Source organism: Manis javanica, chromosome 2, assembly GCF_040802235.1.
Source record: "Manis javanica isolate MJ-LG chromosome 2, MJ_LKY, whole genome shotgun sequence".
Classification (NCBI taxonomy): domain Eukaryota; kingdom Metazoa; phylum Chordata; class Mammalia; order Pholidota; family Manidae; genus Manis; species Manis javanica.
The window spans coordinates 127649296-127661974 of NC_133157.1; the positions used below are offsets into that span (position 1 = coordinate 127649296).

The 12679-nt window shown below is 41.7% G+C and overlaps 1 long non-coding RNA gene across 8 annotated transcripts in view; it reads right to left on the bottom strand.

The window, feature by feature from the left end:
* LOC108397913 (uncharacterized) overlaps window positions 1–12679 on the bottom strand; it is a 94389-nt gene that overhangs the window by 40175 nt on the left and 41535 nt on the right. For all 8 annotated transcript variants that reach the window (XR_012128124.1, XR_012128122.1, XR_012128121.1 and 5 more), the window contains one exon: window positions 10012–10206. This is a non-coding gene — a long non-coding RNA (uncharacterized lncRNA). The remainder of the gene's footprint in view (window positions 1–10011; window positions 10207–12679) is intronic.

Below are 12679 nucleotides of genomic sequence, written 5' to 3' on the forward strand. Positions count from 1 at the left end.
CAGGAAATGAAAAATAATCATAGTTCACTACTTGTCTCAGTGATGAACAGCATGTCCATGGTCACAATAAGGCAAACACCCAAATTAAACAAAAGTATGGTCACACCACATTGGAAAGATGAGAGCTGGAATCGCATGTGTGAAAAAGGGAGAAAAAGAGAGAACACTGAATACTATGTGTCCAGGGTGAGAAACCAATAAAGCAAATTCTGAAAAGCTAAGAAACAAAAGCAGAAGCATTTTACTAGAAAGGTGAAATTAATTCCAAAAGAAACAGCTAAAAAGAGTCTAAAGTAATTGTTTCTGTGGAGTAGGAGATTCTTTAAATCATGTGCATGTACAACTTTAATAAAAATAAAAAGGAGAGGGAAAAGAAAGGCAGCCATGGGAGAAATAGTAATCCCAGTACTTCTCAAGTGAATGTTCTTCAAATAGAAAAAAGCAACGTCTCCTTTAAAAATTAAGCTGCAGTTTACTTATGTGACACAAGTTTCTTTTTCCTGTAAAAAAACAATTCTCAATAGAAAAAGATATTCCCAGTCTTAAAAATACCTCAATGAAGCCTAAGTTTAATAACTACAAAGGCACTAATGGCTTTGGTTTCTTTATTGAGGTGTAACATACATACAATAAAACACACTCATTTCGATTTGCATCTGTGCTGTTTCTACCACTGTCAAGATAGAGTTGATGGGACATTTCCATCAGCCCTACAAGTTCCCTGTACCGCACTGCATCCGAAGCCACAGGCACAAACTGACCACTTCTTGTTACTTTAGAGTTGTCTCTGCTAGAGTTTCATATGAATGAAATAAAACACATATAGTACGTGCCCTTGTGTGTCTGGCTTTCTTTTCACACATTTAAGTTTCATCCATGTTGCATGTGTCAATGGCTGTTCCTTTTATTACTGAAAGGCATTCCATTGTCTGAGTATACCACGAGTTGTTTTTCTAGAAGTTTTTCACAAAAGTTGGGGCAGTTAAATTTTTTTTATTCCCTAAGTCTCTTGATCACGAGCTTCCCCCTCACCAGCACTTTCTCCATGGTCAATTATCAGAAAGGAGACAGGTCCCTGAGAGGGAGGGAGATGCTTCTGGGGAACATAGCTCAGTTGCTTAGCAACAGAGTAACTGTATTAGTTTAGTGGATTTCTGAACCAAAAGGTAATCATCTTTTATCCCCAGATAGATAGAAGGCAATGTTATTCCAAGTGAAGTGGGCAAAAAAATAAAAACCATGAAAAAATAAAAACATCTAGTAAATAAAGGCAGAATAGTCCTAGCTAGATCCACACCATCGATTCCTATCCCATGTCAGTTTTATACCAAGCTGTCTCATTTATATTAAATACCATGGTTTAGGGCACTGGTGTGCAAAATCTTTTGAAAGCCCCAAATAAATGATGCCAGAAATAATTATCATCCATAAGAAGAGAGAAACACATGAACCTTTATTAGCATCAATACTTCAAAGAATAAATTTGCACATGTCTGCTCCTTCCAAAAGAAAGAAAGAATTCCATGAGACTTCATTCTTCCACCCCTCCTACTGAGTAACTGCTGTCTGTAGTAAAGGTGATGACTTACATTTGTTTGCCTGATTCCTTAATCGCAAAAAGAATGGGATCCATTTTGCAGGCAATCTTGCTAACAGAAGTCTTTTTAAAAACTTCCTCAGGAGCTTTGCCGACCTGATACTACTGCCTTCTCATTATCCATGTCTCCCCTGCTCCCCAACTTCCCCAATTGTATAATCCAGCAGAAATGGCTCTGCTGAGAATCACAGATTTAATGAGCTGACTGTATCCTGGCCATTTAATGCAAAGTGTTTAATAATCAATCAGAGATTGGTTTCACTTAGCTTTACAGGGTTGAGAGGAAGACAAAAACCCTTCACCATCATCATTTTTCATCTATCCCTGGAGCTGTTCCCCATGTGCCTCCTGACAACAGATTTCTTGGTTTAAATCATGCCCCAAGGCAACGGGTATGACACTCTGGTGGTGCAGTTTTCTGTCATGCCTGGGCATCTGGTCAAAGACAGCTTTGCAGTTTCGTTTATTTGAGGGGCAAAGTTGACTACCAAATAATTGGATTCCCATCCCACTTTCCTTGGGGTTGCAAGGATCAGTCCTCCTGTAAACATGTTTAATTGCAGCCTTCAAAGGAAAGGAGATGGGGGAAGCACATCTTTCCAGGAGCTGCTATCTTTTCATTTTCGGTCTAATTAAAAATGTTCTGGTCTTTTCTGGTTTTGAATTGTAAAAGGCATCCACTTGTGTGTTGTGCGAGAGCACACCGAGGCAGATAAACAGGAAGTCAGGCCCTGCCCAAGAGCTTCAGCACCTCCTAGGGCGCCACACAACTAACGAAAATCATGTGGCTCTCCAGCTCTCGCAAGCGCAGCAGCCGCTGGAGCATGAGGAGTAGTAACTCCGAGTACAAGCGCCCGCAGAGTTTTACTCCCTGTTGGGACATTTTGTGGCTGTGGTTTCTGCTCTGGGGAGATTTATCAGTTCAAAGAATAGACTTGATGGAAAAGTCTGGCTTTATACATTAACAGGTTCTTGTTCAACACGGCCAGGTTTTTAGCAATTTACTGAAACTGATACTTATTTGGACTTAAAGGCTCCCAAAGAATGTGTCTATGCCTCTATAGTTTAAAATCTACAAAATGAGAGCCAGGGTTCAGATTGGTTAATTTTTAGCTCAGTGTTTTTAAGAGACAGGTGATGGTGAAAGGCAGATAACTAAAGGCTTTAATCAGGCAGTGCCCTAACATTCAGATTTGGGGTTGGCTGTGGCACTAAGATTTCTGTTGGGCTGCATCTCATCCCTTTTTTATCTTTCTGAGTTTTGCTTTCTTGTTTCCTCCTCTGCTGTGATCTTCTGGGGAGAGAGCAGGAAACTAACAGGGAGAGGACAAAGTTAAGACCTGCTTTCTGTGCAGTGCGTATAAAATGGAAACTAAAAACTGTCGCCCAGCCGACTTCCCTGAGACAGAAGCCCACTACAACACACAGCAAAACGATGCAGCTACATCTGTTGCGCCTGCTGATTGCTAAATTGAGTTAGCAAATATTTATTGGGCATCTGCTCTGGGTGAGGCACATAGACACCCATTCATGGGCCTCAAGAAATTTCTAGTAGAGAAGATTTCTTTTCAACAGCAATTCTCACAGGTCCTTGAGGGCCCCCCAGTAGTCAGAAAGTGTCCAGCGAAAGGAAGGCAAAAGGCACATGCAGAGTGGCTCGGGTGTTGTGAGCAGTCAGGCCAGAGTTGGCTCTGAAACTTGTTAACTGTGGAAAGCCCTGGAAAGGCCACTCAATCTGTCTTACTGCCATGTCCCTGGTGTCCAAGGAATCACAGTCACCTCCGACTTTCATATATGTGTTACTTAGGGTTCTCCAGAGAAACAACCAACAGGAGGGTGAAATCTCTGGTCTGTATCTTCTGGATATAGACATAGACATAGCTGAGGATTTGTTATAGGAATGGGCCCACACACTTATGGAGGCTGAGAAGTCGCACGTCTGCCAGCTGCAGGCTGGGCCCCAGGGGAGCTGGTGTAATTCAGTCCAAGTCCAAACGCCCAGGAACCAGCACCACCATGGTCCAGTGGTGAGAGGCAGAATTGCAGCTCAAGGCGAGAGCAAATCCGCCTTCCTGGTCTTTACGCTCTATTTGCGCTCAGCTGATTGGCTCTGCCCACGGCCCTGGGGCGGGGCCTGCTTCCTCAGTGCGCTGATTCACCCCCCAAGTGCTCCAGGTGCTCCCAAGGCACAAGCACAGGTACGGCCTCAGCCAGGCTGATGCGGAAAATCAACTGACACACATTTTGTTGTTAGTGAAAATGGCCTCCAGGTGCCAGAAAGAGGAAAGGCATTCAAACCCCGGAGTTCTCATCAGCAGGGCCAAGTGTACTGGTGGGTTCGGGTGAAAAGGAAAAGAAGGCGGTGGTGGGGGTGGAGGGACGGCTGAGCGGCTGCGCCCTCCGCTTCCCGCTGTCTTCCTGGCCACCTCCCTCCCCTCTCCTCCCTCCTCCTTGGTTCAAGACGTGGCGATTCCCTGCCGGCGTGGGCTTTGTGTGGTCAGTATGATTCAAAGATCCCCAAACCTTACACGCACACACACACACACACACACCAGTCCACAATGCCACACACACACACACACCAGTCCACCCACACACACACACACACACGTTCACAATGCCACAGCATCTCTCCTTCCGGTGGCTGGTTGTATGTGTGGGGAAGACGCATTCATTTCTCTCAAGCGCATTCTAGTCCCTGATTATAGGAGAGGGATGTCATGGCAGGCATTTCCTTCTTCCTGTAAAGATTTTTTACTCAAATACAGTTCTGTATTTGATAGTAAAAACACAGGCAAATTGCTTCACCAGTGAAAATGGCCCAGTGTGGAAACATAGGGACCTATTTCAAATATGAATTAGAAGAGACTGAACAAGGGGGTCAGGCTTTGAGTACAGTAATTTGCAAAATGAAGGACCTTATTTCCCCTTTTCTAAGAGTAGGACAACTAACGCTGCTTTGATCCAAGTACAGCCTTTGTGGCCGGAACTAACAACGTTTGCAGAAGCGATTAGCTGAGAATGACGGGCAACATCTGGTCATACGGGAGGTGTAGTGAGTGGGCTCATATCCAGTGAACCTTGATCTATTTTGCACACCTACGTATAATTTATAAATCAACTGTATTGATCCTGCCAAGAGGAAGTCTACAAAAAAGGAGGTGTGCTTGGCGTTCCTGAAAATGATTTTATTTTGGAGAGAAAGCAAGGCATACACTTTGAATAGAAATCAGTGAGCTGTGGCTGCAGAAAGCATTCATTATCTGGTGCTAGGATGTGGACAGGGAAGCATGGCCCTCCTTAAAGGAGTATATTGTTGAGAAGGACATCTCTCAATTTTCAGTCTGGAAATATCCTGACGAGGCTTGGGTCTTATTTGATAAGGGCATAAAATTGCAAGGTATTTATAGATATTCTTACATATAATCTATTAGCAGCTATTCTGACCCTGAAGCAAAGGGTAAGTACAAGTCCTGAGTTACATAAGTAAAAGCATCTTGAAAAGGGAAAATTAATATATACCTTTCTTGACTTACAATGGGGTTACATCCTGATAAACCCATGTAAGTTGGAAGTATCATTAAGTGGAAAATGCATTTAATACATCTAACCTACTGCACACCACAGCTTAGCCTTGCCTACCTTAAATGTGTTCAGAACAATTACATTAGCCTGATGTTGGGTTAAACCATCTAACACAAAGACTGTTAGATAATAAAGGGTTCACTCCCTCATGTAACTTACTGGAGACTGTGCTGAAAGTGAAAAATAGAACAGTTGTCAGGGGACAGAGCGGCTGTCAGTGTCTCGGCTGTTGACACTTGTGATGGCATGACTACCTGGGAGCTGCGGATCACTGTCCTGCCCAGCAGTATGAGGGAAGATCAATCCCATCCTGCCAACCTAGAAACAGATCTAAATTCAAAATTGGAGTGTGGTTTCTATTGAATGCATATTGCTTTTGCATCATGATGAAGTCAAACCATCCTGAGTAGGAAGGAGACTGTCCACATACCAACCAAAGGCACTCTTACTAAGATGTGCATTTTTATGTTTGATATAATTCAGAAAGAATCCAGTGTTCAACTCTAAGTTGTCTATCTGAACACTACCCTTCAGGATTGATGTGTGACTCACAAGCCATCTGTCAATTAAGAAGCTGTTCCCCTCCATGTATCTCATGGTAGATTTTGACCTTTCCTGTCATCTTCACTTATTCCTATTATTTCAAATCCCAGCTCCTGCATTCATTGGCTGTGTGACAGCAGAAAGTTGCTAGACCCCTCTGGGCTTCCATTTCTGCTTCTGTAAAATGGGGTAATACCTCTACTTCAGATACAGAGCAGCTAGTTTGCCATATTCCCTTGATAATGTTGGTTTTAATCTCCCCTTTTCCTCTCTTCCTCCACCTCTCGCATCCCTGGTCTGTGCCATCTCTCATTACTGAACAACTCCTGTAAAACTTCAATGCCTCATTTTATTTCTCTCTTTAGCTACAAGACACCAAAAATGATAGTAAAAATAATCATGTGAATTACAGGCTGCAGACTTCTTCGGCCGAAGACTCTCCAGGGATGTCTCTGAATAGGAGCACGTCAGTGATGCACTGTGTGATCCACTAGATGACAGTAGTTCATATTCAGAAAATAACTATTCTTACTCCAGCACACAAAGGAATGGAGTTGTCTGACTTGGGAGGTCTAGAGTGAATTTTCTCTCATCGTTGCCTCTGCAATTTTATCCACAGGAAGGACGGAAATAGTTGTAAGTCTTTGCCACCTGAATTACTTAATATTTTCATGTCTCATTTTTTTCCCTGCTCATGTTTAATGACTTAAATAATACAGACAAGTCTAAGACAGGATAGAAATCTTTTTTAAAACTTTATTTTGAGATAAAACTCCTGCTTTGTTTTTCTATGGACAGAATGGGTTTATAATTGGTAACTTTCTGTGAGCCTAAAATTTAAAAACGGTGAGTGATAGATCTTGTCTTTATTTTAGCATATGGTGCTTTTTGTCTCCACTGTATGTCACTTAAGTGTTTGATTTCTAAACACTATGGTATTTCACTATTTTTTTGAACATGCGCACTTAAAAATGAAAACATGTAATTACATAATCTTAGCTAGGTGAACTACTTTCTAGGTATGACATCAAAGGAATCAACCAATGGGGAAAATTATCACTACACATGACAAAACAAAAAAATTTTTAACATATATCAAAATGTCTCATATATAAAAGTAAAAAGCAAATAACTAATGAGGAGAAAGTAACTTCAATATGTGAGAATCAAGTTTAATATCTTTAATTTTAAAAGGAGAGACATTCATAAATCAAGAAGACATAAACGAATAAATAAAAAGAAGAAAATGAGAAAAAGACACCCCAAGTATTTCCTAATGGAAGAAAAGTGAGCAATAAATATATGGAATATGTGCAACTCCAGTAATGAAAGGAATGTAAATTAATACCGACAGTATTTTTAGCCACTTCACCTGGCACAATGGTTTCTTTTCTTAATTGTCAACTTAATATACGTAAGGATACAGACAATGGGAATTATCAAATATACAGCTCCTGGGAATGGAGCACATAAATGATATTAATTCCCCTCAACCCATGATTCCTCATCTAAACATTTACCCTAGGGAAATATTTGCAAAGATTTTGTTGCAATAATGTTTGCTATAGTGTTCTTTAGAATAGTTAAGAAATAGAAACAATTTAATACATAGCCAACAAGGAATTCTCTAATTGAATTATGTATTTATACAAGAGAAAACTAGGCAGCTATTAAAAGTGACATTAATAGATGATCTTAGTCAATCTCTTCCATTGAAATCTGCTGAAATAAGTAAACAGGTAAAGTAAAGTAAATATTAGAAAGTCAAAACAAACTCATGAACACAGACATGCACTTCAGCTAGCTCATGGAGCTGGACTAGAAATAGGTACCAAGGCCCCCTTCCCACCCATACACTCCTGTGTCTCCTGTCCTTCCTCTCTCTACAAGCCCACCCTGCTATCCTGCCTCCATTTGTAGTAGATAAGCTCGCTTCATCTCCTCATGGTATCTCTGCTCCCTCAGAACTTCTGTTTGCAGGTGGTATGTTTTTTAATTATTTCACCAGCCCCAGGACTGTTCAGGACTGTTCAGTACAAAGCCCTCCATCATGGGCTAATGGACTCAGTATTTCCAATTCCAAACTCCTGGGAGAGGGAACGTGATGAGCAAGTCAGAGTGTGTGTGTGTGTGTGTGTGTGTGTGTGTGTGATGTTTGTTGGGTGGGGTAGGGGAGAACCTGACCAGTGAGTGAACAAAGTGGTGTTATGAGCTGTGATCACATGGCACAAAGGTTACCGCTTCCAGTTCTCAATGTGGGGTAAGGGTAGAGTCTCCACAGATGGCCTTGACATGTCTATTTTGTAGAATAATATTTAATGACATAAAAAGATATTCACATTCTATTAAATGTAAAAAAAGCGTTGCATTGTACTAATTACAGTATGATCCTGATTTTTAGAAATTAATATGCATAGAAAAAATGAGAATAATTCAACATTGTGGAGTTATGGAGGGCTTTTCTTTTTTATGATTACTGTTTTCTAGTTTTTTTCTAGTAAACTAGTATGATGTAAGTAATAAGGAAAAATATACATTTCAATAAAAAAAGAATACGAGCATGCAAATTTTAAATGAAAAAAAAAGAGCTTAGGGCACTTACCTAACCCTTATGAAAAGACAATTATCTATATTAATGGGAGACCCTTTATAACCTGCAGACAATATACTCATGGTTGATACTATTCTGAGTGTCTTAAGGCAAAAAGTCCTTTTGCCCGAAACTCAATATGGCAGATGTGGGCAGTGAACATTTAAGATAACACATAATCTACAGAAAAATAATCAATACTGGTAAGTTTTTTTTAAGACAATTTTTTAGAGTTTTTGATTCACAGCAAAACTGAGGGGAGAGTACAAAGCTTTCCAAAATGCCTTCTGCTCCCCCCATGCATAGCCTCCCCACTATCACCAGCCCCACCAGACGGGACAATTGTTGCAACAGAAGAACCTACATGGACACATCATTGTCACCTAAAACCCACAGTTCACATTATGGTTCACTCTTGGTATTGTGCATTCTGTGGGTTTGGATAAATGTATCCATAATTGTGGTGTCATATACAGTAGTTTGCTGCCCTAAACATCCTCTGTGCTCCACTTATTCATCCCTCCCTCCCTCTCCTCCTCACCCCTGGCAACCACTGATATGTTCTCAGTTCCCATAGGTGTGCCTTTTCCAGAATGTCACAGAGTTGGAATCATACAGCATACAGCCTTCCAGATTGGCTTCTCTTAGTGATACACACTTAAAGTTCCTCCATGTCTTTTCATGGCTGATAGCTCACTTCTTAGTGCTGAATAACATCGCACTCTCTCGATGTATCACCATGTATTTGCCCACTCTCCTACTGAAAGGCATCTTGGTTGCTTCCAGGTGTGGGTAATTATTAATAAAGCTGCTGTAAGTATCTGTTTCAGGTCTTTGTGTGGACATAAGCTTTCAACCCCTTTGGTAAACACCAAGGAGCATGGTTGCTGGATCACATGGTAAAAGCATATTTCGTTTTGTAAGGAACTGCCAAATTGTCTTCCAAAGTGGCTATACCATATTGCATTCCCATTCTGGAAAGTTTTAAAACTTTTATATACCTATTAAAGTTAGTAATCTAAAAACATTCGGAAAATGTGCAATTTTAGAAGAGAAGGAGAATTTTAAAGTGCTCCAGGAATTGGGAGAACACTCTTTCTCTTAGGAACGAACTGTATTGTCTTTTAAAAACACCCTTTCCTCTCCAATCCCTCCTTGCCTGCTTGCTTTCCAGCCCATGACTGCCGCACTGCCCAGAAGACCAGCTCTGTGAGAGCCTCCTCTATTTCTCCCAACACGCGTTTCAGTTTGCCAGCAAGAATGGCCTTACGTTATAAGAATGGTTATCTCAAAGTGAATTTTTAAGAGATGCCTAAAGCTTCCACTTCCACACCATTCTTCCTAGAACAGAAATATCTATTAAAGATTCACTTCTTTGCATTAAGGCTTTGGTGTCCAGAAGCCAGCATGTAAGCTGCAAACATCCCTGGGAGGGGAATGCATTTAACCATAAACACTTTAGTGTGAATACTTTTATCAGGCTACACTCCCTCCTGTCCCTTTTCACGGCCCTGAGAGAAGGAGGGACCTGGTGGTTTTTAAAAGAAAAGAATCAGAGGTTTGAATGATTGCCAGCCACCTCTAGGAAGAAACAGCTGGGATCAGCAGGAAAGCACTAGACACTTGGCAGGAGACTACACTGGGCAAGAGACAGGGGAGTGAGGGTTGAGAGGCAAAGAGCAAAGCGGTGATGTACCTCCGGGCTGGCCCTGGCTACTCCCAAGAGGTGCCCATCTTCTCACACTTCATCTTGAGTTTCTGACCGTGTCACTGCATACAAATTCAGGTCAGTTGGGAGCCCTGGAGCACTGTCCTCATGGTGGGGTTGGGGGATCACCACTTGCGTCTTTGGCTGCCACTGTGGTATCCCCTGGCATGGGGCCAATTGTTCCTGCCAAGAGTCATAAATCAACAGTTTTAACCTGTTGCTGTGAAGGTAGAGTCCACAGTTATTTTTCTCCTAATGCCTTTAGCACCCAGCTGAGCTTTTGGCTAATTAGGCTCAGAGGAGCCGAGAACAGCCTGTTAATAATTGTGTTCACTGAAACGCATCACTAGCACACACTGCTCTGATTTGCCTGCAACTGAGATTTTACGTCTTAATATTTCACTGCTTGGTTTAAGCCTGCAATATTTAAAATGGGTTCCTTCTCCCTTAAAGTCTGTTTGCAATGGGTACATTGCAAAGCAAAGTACAGTGTATATTCTGAGAGTATCAAACAGTCTGTCTGCTGGGTAGGGAGATCTAAGTCTAAGTAAATGCAGGGGGGCAGTAGGAAGTCAATTCCAGTAAGTAGGTAGCTGAGACTGAAATACAATTAATAAAAAGCTTACACAATTTGGAATTTATTATGAGAGTAAGGAGGGAGGAACCATTAAAAGTTTAGAGGTAGGGCTGGTTGCTGTGTGTTGGACTAGAAGCAAGAAACAATTTGTACATGAACTTTAGGAATATAGGTAATATTAGATTTTACCTCTCTTGAGCTACAGTGGAAACATATATTCAACCTCAGAGGATTAGGAGACTGAATTTCAGTTCATCTCACATTATAAATTGGCCAAGTTAAAAGAGATCTAAGTCTAAGGGAAGTGGAGTCATTGGGGTTTCTACCCATTTGGGATACTTTTGGCTGCAAGTATGAGAAAATCCAAGTAACAGTGGGCTATTAAAAGACAGATTAACTTTCCTCATATGAAAACCAGCATTCAAATTAGTGATGCCCTTGGCTTTTCAGGACCAGTCAGCTACTGCCTGTCCTAAGAGTACCTAAAAGAAGTTTCAGTAAAATTTCCTAAACATTAGAAGAATGTGCAGCCATAAGGAGTTATCAACCCTGTTGGGATATTGGGAGGATACCCTAGGGTTATCTCAGTCAACTGCCCTCTCTTAGGCAGGATAGACTAGATGCTGCCAGGATTATAAACGTCCCAAATCTAAGTGGTTTAAAACAGCAAAGCTGTGTCTCTCACTTAGGTCAAGTAGCCAGCACAGGTTAGCTAGTGTGCTCCGTGCAACGGTGCCTTTCCTTACTTTTTCCTTTTTTTAAAGAAACATAGGATGCAGATAAATGTGTGGACTTATTAGTCCCCTGTTTGTGTTAGACAAACAGCCCCCCAGAGATGTCCACACTCTAATCCTTGGAACCTATAAATGTGTTTTGCTACATGGCAAGAGAGACTTTGTGGATGAGATTGAATAAGGATCTTGCGATGGGAAGATTATCCTGGATTATCTCATGGGCCCCAGGTAATCACAAGGGTCCTTATAAGAAGCAGGAGGGAGGCACCCCATGAAGGAGGACGTGTGACAACCAAAGCAGAAATTAAAGCGAGCGATGTATTTTAAAGATGGAAGGAGGAGCCTCTGGAAGCTGGAAAAGGTAAAAAATGAACTCTCCCGTTCTTCTGAGACTCCAGAAGGCACACAGCTGCCAGCAATTTGACCTTCATCCATAGACCCATTTCTGACTTCTGACCTCCAGAACTGCAAGCCAATAACTTTGTATTGTTTTAAGCTGCTAAATTTGTGGTAATTTGTTATGGCAGCAAGAGGAAACCCATACACCCATCAACAGACAATTTCATTTTCCAGTTTTTTCTATTTGCGCAGTTGGGCCAAAGAGAATGAGGGTTAAACATCCAAACTCTGGAGTCAGGTGACCTGAATCCAAACCCTGATGAGTAGTTTTATAAATTGGGTTCATTGCTTAACTCCTTTGGGGGGTCTCGATTTACACATTTTGGTAAAATGGCTCCCTTTCATAAGGTGGTTGTGAAGATTAAATACTCAATACAGGTAACATTCTTGGACCAGTGTCTAGTACACAGTAAGCACTCAACACATTTGAACCCTTCATATAATACATTGTTGCACCTTTCAGCGAATGCAGAGCAGGGACTGTGCTGAGAAACCTACGTTGCTCCTGCTGCCACAACCACACACCCTGCTTAGGGACCCAGAGTGGGCTTTTCAGTGCTGCAAGGCTGTGAGGGTTTGCAGTTCACAGGGAACCCCCCAGCCCACCCCCCGCAGCTCCCTGCAGCTGCATGTCCGCCATTGGGATGGAGTCTCTCTTCTGTTCCTCTTTTGGAGTCTCTGTAGAGATCATCATAACATTTGTGCCATCTGGCCTTGGTAGTGCTTTCAACCAAGTTTCATTTCTGTTTACAACGGTATAAAATACTCCAGGCTATATTTAAAACAGTTTCAAGACCAGCATGACTGTTCTGCTCTTGGCTTACCCAGAGAAATTGCCTCTCCTGGTGTCTACCTGCATCTTCCTTACCTAAAATGAAGCACGTATAGGATTTTTTTTTCCAGGACCCCACATTTTGAAGGGACTAATCCATGCTTTGTAAGTGGC